The 22,836-nt window shown below is 39.5% G+C and overlaps 1 long non-coding RNA gene across 1 annotated transcript in view; it reads left to right on the forward strand.

Annotated features, from left to right (window-relative positions):
* Nucleotides 1-2,227: 2,227 nt before the first annotated feature.
* Nucleotides 2,228-22,836, forward strand: part of LOC309569266 — a 213,291-nt gene continuing 192,682 nt past the window's right edge. Inside the window, exon 1 of the long non-coding RNA XR_014226058.1 lies at nt 2,228-2,368. This is a non-coding gene — a long non-coding RNA (uncharacterized lncRNA). The remainder of the gene's footprint in view (nt 2,369-22,836) is intronic.

Below are 22,836 nucleotides of genomic sequence, written 5' to 3' on the forward strand. Positions count from 1 at the left end.
CCTACTGTGGCCAATACAATACTGCATGCCTTAAGCTCCATTCCCACACCTTGAATTAGATCAATACCGTATGGACAATACAGGCGTCTCCACAGGAATTGTTCCAACGAGTCTTCTTTCAGGATCGAAGCAGACAATCTCAGATACAGACACCTCCAACATGGCTACTCTCATTCTTGCCTTAAAAAAGCCTATCGCAGAGCCACCCTACCAACCAAACAAGATCTTATTTTCAAAACCAAACAAGAACCTGACTCCAAAACATCAACTTCTCATCAAACACGCATTCATACCAAATACACACGACAACACAGACAGATACATAAAATTATTAACAAGTATTGGCACTTGCTCACAATAGATCCAAACCTAAACCCCTTCATTGCAGGTAGACCTAAGATCACATACCGTAAGGCACGATCATTGAGAGACCATCTAGTTACTAGGGAGTTTGTAGGGGAGTATAGGTGAGACCCCTGCAAAAGACCTGGCACCTTCAGGTGTGGAGGCTGCAACCTATGTAGGTACATGAATACCAACAACAACATCTTACTACCAAATGGGCAACAATACAACCCCATACACTATGCGAATTGCAGGACTTTTGTGTCGTCTTATCTCCTCCTCTGCTGCTGTGGGTGTTTTTATGTCGGCAAGACAAAACAAGAATTCATCAAAAGAGCGCAACATCATATTTCTACCATGCGAACATGCAATCCAGATCTCCCTCTGGGGAGACATGTCCGCAATACCCACAACGGGATCTTTCCATATATTCACTTTACGATCTTGGATAGAGTGCACCCCAGCAGCAGAGGAGGAGACAAGACTCTCCTGCAAAGGGAATCCAAATGGATTGTCCATTTATGGGCCACAATGCCCCCGGGCCTTAACGACAGTATCAGCTTCAAACCATTCTTAGAGGGTTTCTCTTCAGGGAGTTGGAAACTATAAAAAATCCTCCTAAAATCTTGATTACAATATTTACATTCGTGATTCCCCTTACCCCTCTTCTCTTCAGAATTCTATATTTTCATACGTTTTGTTGCTATCCTGGACTTGCATGTCCCACACAACCGGGGTATTACCAGGTGGCACACACTTTACACAGCCTACAAAGGGATTTCCTCCGGTATGATATCTGAAACCCCTGATGTGAAGTTGGGCTGCAGTTGACGGCAAGCAGCATATACTACAGACCCTAGGTTCCTGCTTACACCGGGTCCCCAGAAAGATGTCACAGTAGCTTATTTTTATCCCTCTTCCCCTCTCCTCTTTGCCCTCAAAGTCAAGCAGGCCCTTTTAAGGTATCTAAAATCTTCCACCTTTGGACCAAGAAATTGGTCTTTAGAATACAACGCATATTTTAACATAACTATTGACTTTTCTCTACTGTTTCTACACATATTCTTTTATTTTAATATTTATTTTTTCCTCATCTGGTTGATTTTGTTATCCCTTATACTTTTGGGTATGCAAGACATCACAATACCTGTTAACTCTGTATGATATGAATAATGGATCTATTTGTTGCTCCTGTTAAATTGTTAAATTTGCAAATAGTCCCCATTGTGCATCCTCATTGTGCCTTTCTTATTGGGGGTATTTTTTTGACATCTGGATATATTGTATTTGTTTTCTCTTCATTTGGTTGATGTTGCTATTGTCTATACCTTTGGGCATCCAAGACGTCATAATACCTTTTAACTTTGTATGATATGAATAATGGATCTATTTGCTGCTTCTCCTTAAATAGTCCCTATTGTGTATCCTCATTGTGCATTTTTATTGTGGGTATATCTGATATTTACAAACATTGCATTTTGGGGTCCATTACTATTACTTTCACATTTTTGCATTTGGGGTCCATTACTATTACTTTCACATTTTTGCAAGAAATTTTTTGGGGGATTTTCTCATTGTCACGGCTCCCTCTACCACCAGACACCTCTCCCCTCCCCCTTCATATTTTTTCTGGGGATTTTTTTGTTTTTGCCCTTACCCCCATCGGTGCGCTTCCATATAGCACTACGGCTCTTTCGAACCGTGGCAGCTTCTTATATATGCGGTCACAAGCATCTGCAAACCTGGCGAGCAGTGCGTATACATACCTTCATGCGTTTTCACCATTTTAGAGACAACAAATGCAATGTATATATACAAATATTTTGTTTTCTTACTGTACAAAATCTGGTGCTATGAAATTAAGAACTATTTTTTTTTTTTTTTTTTTTGTAGAGCATATTTTTTTTTTATTCTTAAATCAGATATACATTTTTTTTTTCTTGGAAAAAATTCTGTTCATTCTGGTGTTTTGGGGCAGAAAAAAAAACAAAACGATAAAAAAAAATTGAGGGGCAGAAAGGGGGTGTTGGTGAGTGACGAATCAGGTGGTTGGTCAGAAAGTTGGCAGCTGGAACAGGCAACTGAAGAGGCAGCAGCATCAATAGCTTACACCCCTCAGGTACTTTATGGTTTCATGACATTTTTGGGTCAACTGTCCACCGTGAATGCCGTTCCCTCCTTTGAGGAGGAAGATTGCTTGACATGTTTTGGCTATGTGTATGTTGAAGGTTGTTCCTCCGTCTGAGCTTTTTGTCCTTGTATCTAGGCACTGTTGTGATTTGTGAAACCAGAGGTCCCTGAGCACACTGCATTTCACCCCTCCAATCCCTATGCCATTGATAAATAATTGGCTTCGATCTTTGGCAATGATAGCAGCCAATTCTTGTGATGAGATAGAACCTAAGCCCCCTCCGGGGTAGGCGGCCCACACGCAATGCGGAGGAGCCAAGGCGTAGATGGCGCAGTCCATGCACGCGGTGCCGTCCACCATGGTGTTGACGTAGTCTATCCAAGACATGGCGGGGCGGCTGTGGGTGTTCTTCGGGCGGGTGTGAGAGGAGAAGGGAGAGACGCCTCGTGCTTTTTGGAGGGGTGCGCGCGCAGCTAAATTAAAATAATTTGTACTCTCTTCATCCATGCTTAGAAGTGTACCCCAACTGACCTTTTGGACAAAGGGTTTTTACCCAAAACGCAACAGATCTGACCTTGGGAGACTACTTATGCTTTCGCCCCTCAGTTTTCCGCTATGATGTATTCATACCGCATGTCAATTGTATTGTTTTTACCTCCTATTGTATGTCATTAAGAACTATTTTATAGGTCTTTAATAAATTTACATATTTAGTTTTTTACATCTGCGCATACACCTTATAATTTTGATGGTCCTTTGCCCTAAAAGTCCCAAACCCAGGGGAATTTTTTCTTTTTCTATAACAATTGGCAATAGGATTGTTAAAAAGGTATTAGATCCTCCGCAGATACCAAAAATAGTTTGGAACAAAACTGGCTTCTATGCGTGTATGAGGTATAAAAAGCCTGTTGACAGGTTAACACACGTCTAAGAGGCCTGACATCATTCACATCCAGCGCCAACGGAAAATGTTTTGAATTCAATGATTTTATAACCTGTTCCTCAACACATGTACTCTATGGCCTTGAATGTCCATGCAGCCTCATTGGCTGTACTAAAAGGACATTAGGTAAACGTGTATCGGAGCATATATACAAAATTACTATAGGCTTCAAGGATCATAGTGTGCCCTTACACTTCAGAGAAAAACATGGTAGGGACCCTTCAGGTCTCAAATTTTGGGGAATAGATAAGATGCCCCCAATCTGGCAAGGATCCAATAGGGTCAGGGAATTGTCAAAGAGAGAAACACAGTGGATATATGTGACAAATTCCCTGGCTCCTAATGGAATGAATATAGATTTGGACTTGAATTGTTTTTTGAGTAACTATTATTCTGGCCATTAATGGATCTAGAGGTTCAGATAATTCAAGGTAAATTACTAGTTTTTGTACCAGGAGATAGAAAGTGGACCATATGTGCAAGTAGGAGAAAGATGGCTCTCTAACATGTAAGAATTTTAAGTATCATATATTATGATTAAGATTTCAACATTGTCATGGATAATATATAATTGTGTATTTAATTGGATTTTTAAGATTCATATTATTATTGATGTATTTTAATGGGAAGTATGTCTATTTATTGTATTTCTATATCTAATTTTTCCTTTATATGAATGATTAGAATGTTACATTTTAAACATGAGATATAGTGTGTTTACAATGCACCGCTATCGATTAGGGGTGAATGTAATACATCTATGCAAAATGTGATTCAAATTTCGTTTATGAAGCTTGCCCCTAAAAAAAGTAAATATGCGGGACCTGTCTTAGAATTATTAGAACAATTGTAACTAAATCAGAAATCCCGTGTGGACGTTGTATTAACATTCACTCAAAATATAGTGTGGATGGTTGGTTTTGAATAAGCATCGGCGTCAGTGGTTTTGCGGAGTCTAGCCTGATAATCGCTGACGGCCATCTCCGCTATATCAGTTGAATAGGTGTTAAATCCAGGTGGAGTCATAGATTGCAGTACATATAAACCGAGACCCATGCCACGCGCCCACACCCTCTGTAGAAGTCGTAATGATGAAACGCGTCAGTGTGTGAGCACGTGGTCTTCTAGGACACGGTGACGCCAGGTACGCTACTACGGAACTCCCTGCAAGAAGCGACCCGGCAACAGCACATTGTGCGGGGAGAGCTACACGGCTTACACCGGATCCAGTAGGAATATTTAGGAAGAGAGGAACTCATACCCATATCGGTGAGGAGAGGAGCTTTTCTATTTACCTATTCTTTGGCAAATTTTAAAGATGCATACAATGTAAGCAGAATGATTGAAGGGGAGGGAGTTTTGCTGCGTTGTGGTTTTAATAAAAGTTTGAAATGATATCACACTATTGGTTCCCCCCTGTTTTTCTTCCTGACCACTTATGACCTATATGTTCCTATGGTGGAGATTATCGGTATACACTTAGATATATCGGCCAATTAAAAGAAGGCACGTCTGTCCAGTGGCTATACCTATAAGGAAGTGTCTAGTGGAGTGAATTTGGAGAAGAATTGAGAAAGTTCTTATACAAACAAGTGTCTATTGCATTTATATCTGGTGAGTGACCATTACCTTAAAGGGGAGCACACGTGGTGTGGTGAAGGAAGACACTATCTTGATAGCACCCAAAACACATGGAGGAGCACCAATGGGATGACTTATATGGACTTTATGTATTTATGCGATGACCCTTAAGATCTTTATGTACAGTCACTCATTTATTTTCATATTTGAAAGAATAGTGTGTAACAAGAACACACTAGCGCTGCTAAGTATTGTTATTGAAGTGTGATTAGACGTGCTTTTTAATTACATTATTTTGAGGAAAGAAGGATAGCCAAACGTTCCAGAACGGATTACAGCGTCGCTGGAACCTCAAAATCATCTTCGATAATTACTGCAAATTGCAAATGCAATTATCATCAATTTCCACAACCGAACAGTTGGCACACATACTGGGCAATTTGACTTTCCCTCAAAAAGTCTGAGGAAAGTTATATAAAATTAGCAAAGAGTTTGTGAACTTGGATCATTCATATTCACAATATGAACATGAATCCATACCACCCCTTCATGCATCCACACCAGACACCCATTCAAATCGGAAGCCTATACGATCCTCAAACATCATTATTTGTACAACACCTCAAGAAATTGACCCATTGGATTGATCATCTCCTTCCTCGACTTTTTTTTACAAACTCCCGAAACAATACAAGATGATAATATGTCCATTTTGGGGTCTCCATCTGAAAAAGTTGGAACAAAAAGAAAACTAAAATACTATGATGATCCAAGCTTTCATGCATCCGATTGTGATACACCACAAAAATGCGATATTAGTATTTTGGAAAGTGAAAGTGACATAGCACCTGCACCAATCGAAAAATACCCTCTCAAGTTGCTGAAGAAAAAAAAAAATTATTGTTTTTCGAAAGCTGTTTGGACCAGTTACTATTGAAAATGAGATGTCCCCAGCAAGCTTGTTTTTCAAAGGTTACAAAAATAAAAAAATAATTATTGGAAGCATGGTTTTGATATATTCTGTCTGTCCTTTGATGCATAGATGTAAAGTTTGGTAAAGCCAGCCGAAGATCAAAAGTTTTGCATCTGGTAATATTTTGATTGCTGGGGCCATATGTTTATCTGGGGCAAGCTATGCCAAAGTAAGGCCCCTTTCACACGGGCTTTCTAACCCGATCCGCCTGTCAGTTTTTCAGGTGGACCCAATCGGATGCTGCATGCACCTCTATGGAGCAGCGGATGTCAGTGGTGACATGTCCGCTGACACCCGCTGCTATCCAATCCGATTCTGTCCGTGAAATCCAGATGGATGGAAACCCTATTTTCCATCCATCTGGAGGATCAGATACAATCGGATAAAAATGGACAGGCGGTGCGTTTTCACCTGATTTCCCATAAAGGAGAGCGGGGATCTGACAGCCCCATCTCTGCAAAGTAAGCAGGGATGGACCTGTCATCCACCTGCTCAGCGGGGATCGGCGGATCGATCCCCACTGAGAAAAACAAAGTCTGCCGAGCGCACCGCTCGTGTAAAAGGACCCTAATATAAATGTGCGATCTCTCAGGTATAATGATTTTTGGAAAACCCTTTTATTCTTTCTCAAAATCATTTTATTTTCCCAGCACTAATCTATCAAAAAATAAAAATGAAGTTAGAAATTAATTTGCCTATAAACCACTATTCATTGTAGAAAATAGGTTTAATGCGCTCCCAGATAGCGGCAAACTGGGTGCCTATATATGATAATAAGTGCCACATCCTATTGCAAGACTATAGAACATGGACTTTGGAGGCACTGGGTACTTAAAACATAACATTTTATTACATCACACAAGTTAAAATTTACATCACATAAGTTAAAACATCAAAAAAGAAAAAAGCAACAATCACAAACATCCCCTTCCAAAAAGATGGGGGAACAAAAATATAAATCTAACCAATTCTTGCAATTCCATTGCTGATTTTTAATTAACAGATGCAGATCATTGGAATATTATGATATAATGGTTGATACTTTACATCAAGGCGATCCGCCGAAGGTGACAGGGAGATGATCTTCCCAGGGAGATCGATTGATATGTTTACACATAGAGATAATTAATTGAGCCGTGTTGCTCGACATGTTTCACATTAAGTAGTAGATAGAAGTGTTTTTCAATAGTACCTAGTCAAATGTACCGACATCCCTTAAGATCGTTGATTACAAAGTTGGGGATAGCCCCTTAGTAGAAGAGAGGCAAGACCAGGTGATAGGGTCTGTCCTACTCAAGATAAAGGAGGAAGGGATCTTCCCAGAAACAATAGAGCAGAAAGAGGGAACAGAATAAAGCATGTGAGGGCAAATGGGATTTTTATGGTACTTAGCCCTGATTAAATAAAATATGGTATGGAATGATAAAGAATATATAAAAACTTTATAAATTTTATTCCAAAAATTTAAAATGACAGACAGAAAGAATATTAGACATACAATAGACAATATAAAAATTATCAATACAGGAGTACATGTGAAGGATCTTGTGTATTAAATATATCCAGTAGAAATACTGGATCAATCCGACATGTTTCGCAGTTTTCCTTTACTGCTTCTTCAGGGGTATATATTTAATTGATATTGTAACTTTCAATTTTCCTGAGTATTCCTGCATAACAATAAGGCCCCTTTCACACTATTGCGACGCAATTTTACCACGATCTTGCGGCGCGATTTTTGCCGCGATTTTGAAAGCAATGGCAAGGCTATATGCCTCAAAACGCATTAAAATCGTGGCAAAGTAGAGCAGGAACTACTTTTGAAGTCGGTGCGACTTCAAAACGCACTGATATGAATGGGGCTCATTGAAAATAATGGAAAACGACTTGTCATGCGATTTTGCGGTCCAAAATCGCGGGACAAGTCGCACTAGTGTGAATGGGGCCTAATCGTATTAGTATACATAACATGATTACAATTTAATTATAAATCTTTATAAGGAACAAACGATTTCTCAAGGTGCGCCCACCAGAAAGCCTCAAAAAGTCCCAGTAGGTGCCGAGAGAGAGGGAAGAACACCACAACCATACGTCTCACCGACGAGTGTGGAGGCAACATGCAGCATGCATCGGCAGTTTAACATATAAAGGACCCATAGAATGAGTCAACCACTATAGAACGAGCTTCAAAAAAAGGGTGTTGAGAGATTTGAAAATATGAGGGTACGTGAAAATAGAACAGTATTAAAGATGATGATGATGATAATCATACTCATGGATACATCATAAGATGTACAGAGAAATGGTAAACATACCCAAGGCTATACATCGCTGAGGACACGGTCTTAAATGGAGATGGACATAAACATGTTTAATATTCCCAGATGTTCAATATGGTATACACCTGAATTTATACCTAAATGGGATGGGAAATGGTATCAAAAATAAATACTACCAAAGGGCCAACAAAAAGGGAATCAATAATATCCACCCCTGATTATTACACATATAACATACCTCATTCAATAATGAGTTGTGGGTGTATAGGTATATACTACCACACCCCTGAGGGGGAGAGAGGGGGGGGGGAACAGGATGGTCCTCTGTATGTCCCCGACCTTTGGGTCAAACCACCCTAGCTCGGAGCGGTGAGTTTTCAGGTTGAACTGGAGTACAATATGTATGGCACTAGTCACAATCTGGATAAAGGACAATACATAAAATTAGGCAGAGGGGAAACATCCATAGCCATTCAGCACTCAGGTCTCTAAGGGCCAATGTCCAATGCATGGAAAGTCACAGTAAACTTACCCAGTGTGTCGATCGTATGGGAATACCTCTCGTAGTGTGGGGAGGCATCCCATAAGCTGCCATTTATGCTGCGGCCTCAACCCGGCGTGTGAGGTCAGACAGCCCTGGGCCGAGCGCCAGATATGACGCACGCCGCCAATACGATCCACGTGCGTGAGAACGCCGGAACTCCGTCCGAGGCTCCGGAAATGACGCAACACCGCCGGGTCAGGTCTCTAAATGGGCACGCCTCTGCAAGGAGGGGACGTACACAGTGCTGCATTCATGGGCGGTCATTATTGACACGACCATTAGCAGCCACAGTGCGATTAATAAATTGGCCACAATGTCTGGAGACCACACACCTGTCCGGGACATATTGGGCGGACACCCATCTCCAACACCCACAGTGTGAGACAAGGGGACAGAAAGGATGGCGCACCAGAGACATCGCGATTCACCTACATATATCATACAATTTCATCAAGGATATATATATTAATGAAAATCATAAAACAAAAACAACACCTTGCAATCAACAAGATATCTGACATACATATAAACAGAAATGGCAGTCAAATAAAGACTTCGCATACATAACAGGCCATAATAGACCTGGAATATTATGTGTAACAATAGTTATATATATGTGTGTGTGGCTGTGTAGGAAGGCCATACAGAAAGGGTTGTCCAGAAAGCCACACACTCTAAATAACAGCATCATACTGGGAAAAAGAGATGTATTAATGTATTAGTACATCGGTTGCAAAATAAATCTTTCAAAAACGGAACCTATCCAAAAATCACACAAAATTACATAATGAGATCTACCAGAGAAACCATTCTGAGCCCGCTTTCACAAGGTCTCCATAAGAACAGGAAAAAAGAGGCAGCCAGTTATCCCTCACCAAGGCATCCCCACCAGTTATGGCGAAGCTAAAGAGGCCACACCACACTGGATAGGATGTGTCGCCTTGGATCGAGCCATTCGTTTAGAACAGACAGAAGACACCAAACAACCAGTGCAGCAGCTAAGCAAGAACAATGTATTTAATATATTTTTTAGCTGCCTAAAAAAGGCTTCTAAGATATTGCCTCAATAATTCCAGGAGGCTTGGTCGCATCCAATGTCTCTATCCAGAGAGTCTCTTTTTGGAGTATACGCTTATCCCAGTCCCCCCCTCGGGGGTCTGGGAAAATCACCTGTAAAACAAAGAATGAGACCACTGTATTGTCTTATCTATGGTGGAGGCCTATATCGCTGGTTACGCTCGTTTGGATTGTACCGCCCTCAGAATAATAGGTATGGTCTCCTATTCGTTGACTAAGCTTGCGCTTTGTTTTACCTACAGTATGTAAAATGCTCCGCAGGTAAAGGTCATCAGATATACCAAACTCTGGGTATTACAATCCGCAAATTGTTTTGATTTATGCCATTTACCATTAGGCAAATTGATACCCCTGCCGGTCAAAACCCACGGGCATTTGTTACAAGACCCACATGGGTACGTGCCTTTTCTATCACGGGAGTGCTCCTCATGAGGAGTATAATGGCTCTTGGTGAGCTGATCTCTTAGGGAAACGGCTCTCCTAAATACAAGATTGGGTTGAGGGTTCAAATACTTAGCTAGGGTATAATCCTGAGTTAGTAGTGGCCAATGTTTTTTTAATATATTGCGTAGGGGCACTTCATGTGAGGAAAATTTGGTAATGAATCTTACTGTGTTTTGATCCGTTTTAGGCTTGGTTTTATATAATAGCTCTGCTCGAGGGCGTAACCTAGCCCGATTGAAGGCCCTTCTCAAGAGGGTCCGGGAGTCTCCTCTAATAAATGGGTTTGGAGCTGATTAGCCTGTATCTGAAAATTTGCATCAGTAGAACAGTTCCTTCGAAGCCTCAAATATTGGGCGTAAGGAATACTTTTAATTAGGGGGGTGGGATGGGCACTTGCTGCGCATAAGATGGTATTTCCCCGCGCTAGGTTTGCGGTAAAGATCAGTATCGAGCTGACCATTGGGCAACAAACTGATCTGTAAATCCAGAAAGGATATTCGTTCTTTTTCAATCGTGTATGTAAGTATGGCTAATTTGTTTATGGCCAAGTGGGAGGATGACATCCTCTATGGTAACCGTAGACCTGAATTAATTGTTTGGCGAAGGTACATAGATGACGTCCTCCTCCAATGGGATGGTGACAGAGAATCCCTAGATCAATACATCTGTGATCTTAACAGTAATGTTGTAATTATTACAACATGAGGTTAGCCCTGTACGGATTAACCTTTTGGATTTAACGGTAGAGGTTAAGGATGGTGCTTTTATTACCAGCACCTTCTTCAAATCTTCAGATCACAATAGTTTTATAGGACAGGGAAGTTGCCATCACCCTTCATGGCTCAAATCTGTACCTAAGAGCCAATTCCTGAGACTGAGGCGTAATTGCACATGTTTAGAAGATTTTTTTCCAGCAGGCTACTATTTTGAAAGATACATTTTTAGATAAGGGTTATGATAATACAGAAATTAACACTTATAAGTGAGGTAGGCTGCCTTCATAGGACCTCAGAGAGGGTCGACCTAGAATTCAGAAAGATGCTAATCCATTGGGGCATCCTGTCATTACCACCTATTCCAAGCAATTTAGTGATATTAAGCGCATTTTCAATAAACATTGGAGTGTTCTTAAGAACTACATAGTTTTGGGGTCCCAGTTACCTACTACCCCTCAGGTTGTATTCCGAGGGGTCCAACCTCTGCGATTGTATGTCGCTCCTAACGTTTTTGATAAACCTAAGAAAGTTTCCTTCTTTCAAGATTTAAAAGGTTTTTATACTTGTCAGAAATGTGCCGTTTGTCGAGTCAATGCTTTGTCCGGTAGACGTATTTGCGCATTCCAGTCCATGGCTAATTCTAAGAAATTTGATATCAAATCATTCATTACCTGTTTCTCAATGAACATAGTTTATCTTTTACAATGTCTGTGTGGCTTACAGTATGTAGGCCGCACTATCAGAACATTAGCGATCAGGGTCAATGAGCATCTTGCCAATATTAGCAAGGGTTTTCCAAAACAGTGTTTCTAAACACTATGCACAACATCACAATAAAGACCCTAAAGGAACCCTTATTTGGGGCATCGATCAGTTCACACCTCACTGGAGGGGTAGTCATGTCCGGTGGGATTAGAGACCCGCTGGATTTAGGACATTAAAATCTTACACTCCGTGGGGCCTGAACATTGATTGGGATGTGAGCTGTTATATAAACAACAGTTAACCTATTTTATTTTTTTCATGTGAGGTATAATTTAACATCAATCATTTCTGAGGATGCCCTTGCACCACGACTAGATTTGGTTTTTATTTTTGTGGTACTAGAAAATTTCTTATTTTAATCATTATTACATTTTAATCATTGTCACATTTAATGTTTTATTCATTGGTGCCTTTTTTCCATGAGTGATCTGTTAATTTGTTCTTAAGAACAAACCCAGCTGTTATTTACCCATGTATATGTATGTCATGTATACTTCTTTTGATTGAGATCATTCTTAGTTAGCTGTATGGCTATGCTGCTGTTTCTGGAAGTGTAGACCGGTCTTGGAACGCAGTTAGCTATTGCCGGTTATGTTATTCGTCACATCCGGCAAAATGCTGTGGTTTCCATTTCTGGAGCTCGCAGAATAGTGGCGCACTTCCTGGTGCATCATATACGAAGCCAGTATTATTTAGAGCGTGCTTGCGTCTGACGGGCCATGCCTCTGATGACGTCAATTAGATGAAAAAACGTGTAAGGCGGGATCCTTACGTCGGACAACAGCACGCCGTGTACTGCGTTTTTTACCATTTGTTTACATGCCAGCTTTCTACTGAATCCATGCGAGTGTGCTTTTAATAAATGTCATTTTATTTGGAACGTATTACACCACTCCAGTCTCCATCTTACTCTAAAGTACAACCTTCATCATATGCTGAAAGTCACCCATACATCATTTGTTTGGTGCCATTGCTGCTGGATATCTATCATCATTGCCCATATGACCACTCTATAATTTGAGAGTCATGTGTGTCCAGTAAGCAGTTTGGATTATCCACGCGGTGATCTATGCATTACATCTGCCTCTATTCACTGGTGCTGGACGTATCTTTATTTCATCTTCATATGGACTTTTATAGTTGATTTACGAATTATACTCCATTTTTACTATTGATGCTGTATATACAGTGCCTTGCAAAAGTATTCGGCCCCCTTGAACTTTGCGATCTTTTGCCACATTTCAGGCTTCAAACAAAGATATAAAACTGTAATTTTTTTGTGAAGAATCAACAAGTGGGACACAATCATGAAGTGGAACAAAATTTATTGGATATTTCAAACTTTGTTAACAAATAAAAAACTGAAAAATTGGGCGTGCAAAATTATTCAGCCCCTTTACTTTCAGTGCAACAAACTCTCTTCAGACTAATGATGATAAATAGAATCCACCTGTGTGTAATCAAGTCTCCGTATAAATGCACCTGCACTGTGATAGTCTCAGAGGTCAGTTTAAAGCGCAGAGAGCATCATGAAGAACAAGGAACACAGCAACACCAGGCAGGTCCGAGATACTGTTGTGGAGAAGTTTAAAGCTGGATTTGGATACAAAAAGATTTCCCAAGCTTTAAACATCCCAAGGAGCACTGTGCAAGCGATAATACTGAAATGGAAGGAGTATCAGACCACTGCAAATCTACAAAGACCTGGCAGTCCCTCTAAACTTTCAGCTCATACAAGGAGAAGACTGATCAGAGATGCAGCCAAGAGGCCCATGATCACTCTGGATGAACTGCAGAGATCTACAGCTGAGGTGGGAGACTCTGTCCATTGGACAACAATCAATCAGTCGTATACTGCACAAATCTGGCCTTTTTTTGGAAGAGTGGCAAGAAGAAAGCCATTTCTTAAAGATAGCCATAAAAAGTGTCGTTTAAGGCTTGCCACAAGCCACCTGGGAGACACCAAACATGTGGAAGAAGGTGCTCTGGTCAGATGAAACCAAAATCAAACTTTTTGGCAACAATGCAAAACGTTATGTTTGGCGTAAAAGCAACACAGCTCATCACCCTGAACACACCATCCCCACTGTCAAACATGGTGGTGGCAGCATCGTGGTTTGGGCCTGCTTTTCTTCAGCAAGGACAGGGAAGATGGTTAAAATTGATGGGAAGATGGATGGAGCCAAATACAGGACCATTCTGGAAGAAAACCTGATGGAGTCTGCAAAAGACCTGAGACTGGGATGGAGATTTGTCTTCCAACAAGACAATGATCCAAAACATAAAGCAAAATCTACAATGGAATGGTTCACAAATAAACATATCCAGGTGTTAGAATGGCCAAGTCAAAGTCCAGACCTGAATCCAATCGAGAATCTGTGGAAAGAACTGAAAACTGCTGTTCACAAACGCTCTCCATCCAAGCTCACTGTGCTCGAGCTGTTTTGCAAGGAGGAATGGGCAAAAATTTCAGTCTCTCGATATGCAAAACTGATAGAGACATACCTCAAGCGACTTACAGCTGTAATCGCAGCAAAAGGTGGCGCTACAAAGTATTAACTAAAGGGGGCTGAATAATTTTGCAAGCCCAATTTTTTAGTTTTTTATTTGTTAAAAACGTTTGAAATATCCAATAAATTTTGTTCCACTTCATGATTGTGTCCCACTTCTTGTTGATTCTTCACAAAAAAATTACAGTTTTATATCTTTATGTTTGAAGCCTGAAATGTGGCAAAAGGTCGCAAAGTTCAAGGGGGCCGAATACTTTCGCAAGGCACTGTATTTCCTTTTCAACTAAATCATGGACTTTTTTTGTTAATTGACTTATTATATTGGCACTACCTTGTTTTTCTATTGTATTTTTGGGTGTTTAATCTAACCTTTATGGTTGGCTGCCTTCCTAATCTGCTGATATATACATAGTGTGTTCCAAGCGCAAATTATATTCCCCTCTTTTCCATTTATATACGTCTCTCAAAGCTTTTTTTTTTTTTTTTTTTTCCTTGGGCATATTTGCTTAGTTTCTTATTATCTTACACTGCTCAAAAAAATTAAAGAAACACTTTGAAAACACATCAAATCTCAAAGGGGAAAAATACCATGGTAGTCTAGATATCTAAACTGATAGGGAGTTGGTAATGTATTAGGAACCAAATGATGTCACATGGTTTGATGAAAATTATAACTATCAGCCTACAGAGGGCCTAATTTAAAGACACCCCAGAAATCAAAGTGAAAAAATGATGCATTTTGCTTGGTTTGTTTGTTGCTTGGCTGGTTTTTGATTGGTTTCTCCAGCCTGTGGTACAACTGACTAAATCCTACCTCCGTGATATCAAACATCTAATTCAGTTAATAGAGGAGATCAATAGGAGAACAACACCCCTAATACTAGCAACAGCAGACGTAGCTTCCTTATACACCATGATCAATCATCAAGAAGCTTTTAATGTTACAGAATAGGCTTTGAAGCGATATAGTGACATGAAAGGTACACAAAGAAGATTTTTATTGAAATGCTTAGATTATAGTTTGGGAAACAATTATTTTTGGTATGGAAAAAGCTGCTATAAACAAATAAAAGATATTGCAAAGGCAGCTAAATTTTCCCCAAAATTTAGCAAACCTTATTATGTCCCAATGGGAACAAGTGATATACAGTGGGTACGGAAAGTATTCAGATCCCCTTAAATTTTTCACTCTTTGTTATATTGCAGCCATTTGCTAAAATCATTTAAGTTCATTCTTCTTCCTCATGAATGTACACATAGCACCCCATACTGACAGAAAAACACAGAATTGTTGACATTGTTGCAGATTTATTAAAAAAGAAAAACTGAAATATCACATGGTCCTAAGTATTCAGACCCTTTGCTCAGTATTTAGTAGAAGCCCCCTTTTGATCTAATACAGCCAGGAGCCTTTTTGGGAAAGATGCAACAAGTCTTTCACACCTGGATTTGGGGATCCTCTGCCATTCCTCCTTGCAGATCCTCTCCAGTTCTGTCAGGTTGGATGGTAAACGTTGGTGGACAGCCATTTTTAGGTCTCTCCAGAGATGCTCAATTGGGTTTAAGTCAGGGCTCTGGCTGGGCCATTCAAGAACAGTCACGGAGTTGTTGTGAAGCCACGCCTTCGTTATTTTAGCTGTGTGCTTAGGGTCATTGTCTTGTTGGAAGGTAAACCTTCGGCCCAGTCTGAGGTCCAGAGCTCTCTGGAGAAGGTTTTTGTCCAGGATATCCCTGTACTTGGCCGCATTCATCTTTCCCTCGATTGCAACCAGTCGTCCTGTCCCTGCAGCTGAAAAACACCCCCACAGCATGATGCTGCCACCACCGTGCTTCACTGTTGGGACTGTATTGGACAGGTGATGAGCAGTGCCTGGTTTTCTCCACACATACCGCTTAGAATTAAGGCCAAAAAGTTCTATTTTGGTCTCATCAGACCAGAGAATCTTATTTCTCACCATCTTGGAGTGCTTCAGGTGTTTTTTAGCAAACTCCATGCGGGCTTTAATGTGTCTTACACTGAGGAGAGGCTTCCGTCGGGCCACTCTGCCATAAAGCCCCGACTGGTGGAGGGCTGCAGTGATGGTTGACTTTCTACAACTTTCTCCCATCACCTGACTGCATCTCTGGAGCTCAGCCACAGTGATCTTTGGGTTCTTCTTTACCTTTCTCACAAAGGCTCTTCTCCCCCGATAGCTCAGTTTGGCCGGACGGCCAGCTCTAGGAAGGGTTCTGGTCGTCCCAAACGTCTTCCATTTGAGGATTATGGAGGCCACTGTGCTCTTAGGAACCTTAAGTGCAGCAGAAATCTTTTTGTAACCTTGGCCAGATCTGTGCCTTGCCACAATTCTGTCTCTGAGCTCTTCAGGCAGTTCCTTTGACCTCATGATTCTCATTTGCTCTGACATGCATTGTGATCTGGAAGGTCTTATATAGACAGGTGTGTGGCTTTCCTAATCAAGTCCAATCAGTATAATCAAACACAGCTGGACTCAAATGAAGGTGTAGAACCATCTCAAGGATGATCAGAAGAAATGGAAAGCACCTGAGTTAAATATATGAGTGTCACAGCAAAGGGTCTGAATACTTAGGACCATGTGATATTTCAGTTTTTCTTTTTTAATAAATCTGCAACAATGTCAACAATTCTGTGTTTTTCTGTCAGTATGGGGTGCTATGTGTACATTCATGAGGAAGAAGAATGAACTTAAATGATTTTAGCAAATGGCTGCAATATAACAAAGAGTGAAAAATTTAAGGGGGTCTGAATACTTTCCGTACCCACTGTATGCAAATAAACCCAAAGACTTATTATTGTACAAAAGATTCACTGGGGATGTACTGATTCTATGGGAGGGAGATGAAAAAAGCCTAATTCATGGAAAAACTTAATGATAATCAAAAAAATGTCAGATTGTCATGGGAAATAAGCACAAAATGAATACACTTACTTGACCTAGAAAGATGTCAAGAAATAAATGTATTATGAATAAAAATCTATTTTAAATCAGTGGATAAAAATAGCTATCTACATATTGATAGCTGCCACCATGAATCTTGGTTAATGTCCCCGAAAGGGACATCTGGACTATCTGATTCCTCTACTTCTTTTTATCAGCAGTACCCACAAGGATTTACGCCAACTGCACAAGGAGGCAATCACTCAGGGGCACGGAAGAGGAATCTCTTCGGTGGTGCTAATGACTTTTCACAACTCTCTAAAAAACGCCCAGATGAAAGGCGTTCCTTTAACTTTCAGACTTCACAAAATAGTGATGTCAATACTAGAACTGGTGAAGGTTCTCGTCACATCACGAAACATGGTAATTTAGGGAATACCACTAACAAAGGCACACATTTAAATCCAGTAGCTGCACAGGCTTTACAACTCTTTACATCTCAACATTTGTCACAATACACAAACCAAGGACACACTACGAATAGTGGAAACACAGAGTCACAGATTTCAGGAGATAGAAATACCTCTATGCCTTTTAGCCAGGGGCCTACCGTATTAGGATCATCTCATCCTGAAGGAGCAAGACAGGGTACATTGGACCCTTTTGTTTCGTGCGCGATTCCTATACCCCAAACTTAACACCAGAATTTACGGAGTGCAGTGTCATCAATCTGACTCAGTTTGTGCTCACTGATAAGGAGGTTGAGGGTTTTAAAACTGGGACTGAGTTTTTATCCGGCTATGAATATTGATAAATATGAGGTCATTAAAGACCTGTACTTGTTTGCTAGAAACCTCACATTCAAGTACTGTACATGTTTGATGATGATAGATGTAGGATTAAAAGAGACAGGGAACTCACAGAACAAATGAAAAATTCCAAGATGGAGGATTTTAGAGCTTTGAGAGATTTGATTCTACTTTTAGAAGAAAATGAATCCAATGATGATAATACAAATATCAAAAAAACAGAGAAGCACCAAAGAAAACTCAGTTTTTGCCTAGTTTACCTTTATGCATTGCCTTTTATCTTTGCTTACCATGCAAGTGCATAGGGAAAAGGTGGGTTTTGTGGATTAAGTGCTTACAGACTACACTATGCGCTGTCCTCTTTTCCCATGATCTATGGTCCGTATGCCTCTTTATCCATCTGGAGTGGACAGGATCAGCGCCAGTGTCTGACGATATGAGATCTATTGCCTTGTAATAATAAGGTTTTATTGGCGGTGAGTTTTCTACTATAGGGAGAGGGCTTCCACGAGGTGTGGTGACGGTGTTTTCAAGTTTGCCTTCAGCCATATACATCCCGATCATTTATAACCACCATTTTTTCACTGGGTGCTATGCAATACTGTATATGGACAGTGATTATAGGACTGCCATTATTCATTTGCAGCACTATTTATTTAGCGTCACTAATGTTGGATCTCAGGCCAGGGTTATGGGACTAATGTCCTGAATATAGTGACCGAAGTGCGGTGAAGAGGCTGTGAGAAGAAATATTTGTGGAAGTCACGCCAAATTGGGATGATTTAAATGCAAAGCAGCGGAAACTCTGTGGTAAGTGTTGAAGGTGATTTCCTATTTGCCCAACTTTTTTTTTTTACTTTATTTTTATTTGCATATAAAATTTAAAATTTATTACAACATTTCCCAAATTGGGATTCACATATTATGCATTAATTTTATAAAGGAAAGAAAAACAAACCCAATCAGCATTCCCCTCTCTCCTCCCACCCCATCCCTCCCAAAGGATCTCCTCCTCCCCTCCCCATCCCTAATCCTACCAACTTCCTAAAGGTAATTATGCTGGGCTGTTTATTTCAATATATTTAATTGTTTTTTTAAATTCATTCCATTTTCTCCATTTCCTTTTCATATTTATTGGGTTCTCTACTTGCGTGTTACTTATGTACTCCATATTGAAATTTATGTCTATCTTTTTACACCATTCCTTCACGTTCGGGCTCTCTTCTTCTCTCCATTTTTTTGGTATAATTCCCTTGGCTGCATTTAGCAGGGTTGGGACCAGCATCATTTTGTATTTTTTTAAGGGAATAGTTGTTTTGTGGAAAAGGCAGACCCACGGGTCGTCTGATATTATTATTCCTGTCATTTCTTCGATCAGTTGTCTAACCTCAGTCCAGTAACCTCTTATCCTCGGACACTCCCAAAATATGTGGTACATTGTTCCTATACTACCACATTTCCTCCAGCATTTATCTGTCTTGTCTGGTTGGTATTTATTTATTACTTCTGGAGTGATATACCATCTTGTTAAACATTTATAATTTAATTCTGTTGTGCTTACATCCATAGCAGAGGATCCTACCGCCCCTAGTATAACCTCAAGTTCCTGTCTTGGCAGTTGTGTCCCTATTTCTTTCTCCCATTTAGTTATATATGGGGGTCTCTCCAGACTATGCCATTCCGTCAACATTTTATATATCTGAGATACTCCATGTCTCTGGTTAGAGGAGTAACTCAGCTTCTCTATGTTGTTAAGATCTTTTTCCGACCTAATCGGCTGTGGCAGCGACCTAACAAAGTGTTTCAACTGAAGATATCTCCAGTCATCCAATTTCATATTTTTATTTTCTTGTTTTAATTTCTGAAGTGATTTTATGTGACCTTTGTGAATGATATCTTTTAATTGCGTGTTTCCTACCCAATTCCCAAATTTTTCTTCCTCTCCTGGTGGGAAGTATTTAGTGCCATTTAGTGAAATCATAGGTGAATTGTATTCCCATTTCATTTGTTTGTTAATCCCATCCCATACTTTATAGACTACTTTTGTCAATTCGTGTTCTCCTTGTGTTTCTCTATATTTTGGTGGTATCCATATTGTTTTGTGAAGGTGATTGTTATTTTGTGCACATTCTATCTCTACCCATCTTTTTTCCCTTTCTATTTTTGTCCATTCTACCATTCGTGTAATAATTACTGCCTTATAATATCTTTCCATATCTGGTGTTGCTAACCCTCCTTGTGTTTTACCTCTTGTTAGAATTTTATATTGAACTCTAGGTTTTTTCCGCTGCCATATATATTTTGTTAGTAAAGTTCTAATTGCTCTGAAGAAGGTTGCGGGGATGTTTATTGGCAATAAAGAAAAGGTGTATAAAATCTTTGGAAGAATATACATCTTAACTACGTTGTTTCTTCCGATCCAGGAAATTTGATTATTTGATTTCCTTCGTATTTCTGTTTTTATTTCGTTCAATAATGGTATATAATTAATTTGATATAATTTTTTTATTTGTGGTGTTAAATATATCCCTAAATACTTTAATTTGTCTTTTGTCCACGTGTACGGGAAATATGTTTTTATTGTTTGTTCTTCTTGGGTATTTAACCTTAGGTTGAGGATCTCTGATTTTATAGGGTTTATTTTAAAGTTTGATAGTCTACCATACTCTTTCAGTTCCTTTTGAATATTTGGGAGTGTAATCCTAGGATTTGTTATGATGAACAGTAGGTCGTCGGCATATGCCGCGACCTTATGTTCATCCTGGTTTATCTCTACTCCTTTTATGTCACGGTTTTGTCTAATTTTTGCCAATAATGGTTCTAAGGTAAGGACGAACAATAGAGGCGACAGGGGACATCCCTGTCGCGTTCCATTGCTCATTCCAAATCTTTCCGATAGGCTCCCGTTTATTTTAATTTTTGCCATGGGTTTCTTATATAATGCTTCTATCCATTGTCTCATTCTTGGGCCAATCCCTATATTTTTTATCGTTTCTTTCATGAAGTCCCAATCTACCCTATCAAAGGCCTTTTCGGCATCAATCGATAATAGGATGGAGGGGACCTCATGTTTTTTTGTTTTTTGTAAGAGCAGCAAAGTACGAATTACGTTATCTTTCCCTTCCCTACCAGGGACAAATCCAGTTTGATCCGGGTGGATCCACAGTTTTAATAAATCTTTTAGTCTTGTTGCCAAAATTTTCGCAAACAGCTTCGTGTCCGCGTTTAGCAACGCAATTGGCCTATAGCTAGAGCAGAGGGTTTGGTCTTTCCCTTCTTTCGGTATTATCGTGATATAGGCCAATAAAGATTCTTCCCTTAATTCTTCTTTCCCAATTCTGTTCATATAATTTTGCATTTTTGGGATTAGTATTTCTTTGAATCTTTTATAATACCTTACCGTGTATCCATCCGGACCTGGACTCCTCCCATTCTGTGTAGTTTTTAACGCTTCTCTTATTTCGTTTTCCGCAATTGGTGCTTCTAAAAGCTCCAATTTATCTCCTAGAATTTTAGGTAGATTTGCTTCCCTAATATATTTTTGGATCTCTTTTATTCTTTCCTGTCTTACATCAGAGGTTTCTTCCTTTCGCACGTTATATAAGGTGTTATAATAGGCATGAAATACCTTAGCTATTCCTGTGGTTGAGTTAATTATTTCATTTTTACTGTTTTTGATTTTTTCTATGTAATTTTTGGATTTCCCCTTCGTCAGTAATCTGGCTAAGGATTTCCCTGGTTTATTTCCAAATTTATACCTATATCTAGCTATCTTATTAAAATAATTTCTGGATTTTTCCTCCAGTAGTTCTTTCAATTCATCTCTTTTTATTATTAGATTTTCTTCTGTTTCTTTTTTAATTTCTCTTTTATGTTTTTGTTCTAATTCGTGTATTTCTCCTATTAGTTTATTGATTGAGTTATTTCTCTCTTTCTTTTTTTTTGATGCTAAGGATATCAATATTCCTCTGATGTAGGATTTATGTGCTTCCCAAAGTGTGGCCGATGAGGTTTCCGGTAAATCATTCTTTTGGAAATAAAACTCTAATTCTTGTTCTAGTCTGTTTCCTATTTCTTCATCTTGAATTAATTCTTCATTTAACCTCCATATTCCCATATTTTTATGATTATTTGGTATCTCAATTGTTAATGTTGAGGGGGCATGATCGGATAGTGTGATTGTACCTATTTCTGTATTTTCTATAAATTCCACAAGCCGGTGGTCGATAAAGAAATAGTCTAATCTTGAATACATTGAATGTACTGAAGAGTAGTAAGTATAATCTCTTTTTTTTGGATGTTGAACCCTCCATGCATCTATTAATTGGGTCTGATGTAATTTTTTCCTTATTTTTCTGAGTTTTTGTTCTCCGAGCGTCCTTACGACCGATGTACTATCAACATTTGGGTTCATACAAAAATTTAAATCTCCTGCGATTATCAGGTAGCCTTTTTTAAAGCTTTCTAAATCATACAGAATTCTCCCTAGATATTCACTCGGATTTTTATTTGGGTTATATATATTTGCTAATGTCAGATCCATCCCTCTTATTTGGCCTTTAAGAAAAATATACCGGCCGTTTGGGTCTGTTTTAATTTCTTCCAGGGAGAATTCTGTATTTCTTGCCAGCCCTATTGCTACCCCTCTCGCACGTTCTATTGGTGAGTCCCCATAGTACCACTTAGGGAAGTATTTGGAATAAAGTTTTACGTTTGAATGTATGGAGATATGTGTTTCTTGTAGGAAAGCTATATTTGCTGCTTCTCTTCTCAATTCATCTAAGATTTTATACCTTTTTATGTGGGAATTTAATCCTCTTAC

Source organism: Pelophylax lessonae, assembly GCF_965119305.1.
Source record: "Pelophylax lessonae genome assembly, chromosome: 1".
In the NCBI taxonomy this organism is placed as follows: domain Eukaryota; kingdom Metazoa; phylum Chordata; class Amphibia; order Anura; family Ranidae; genus Pelophylax; species Pelophylax lessonae.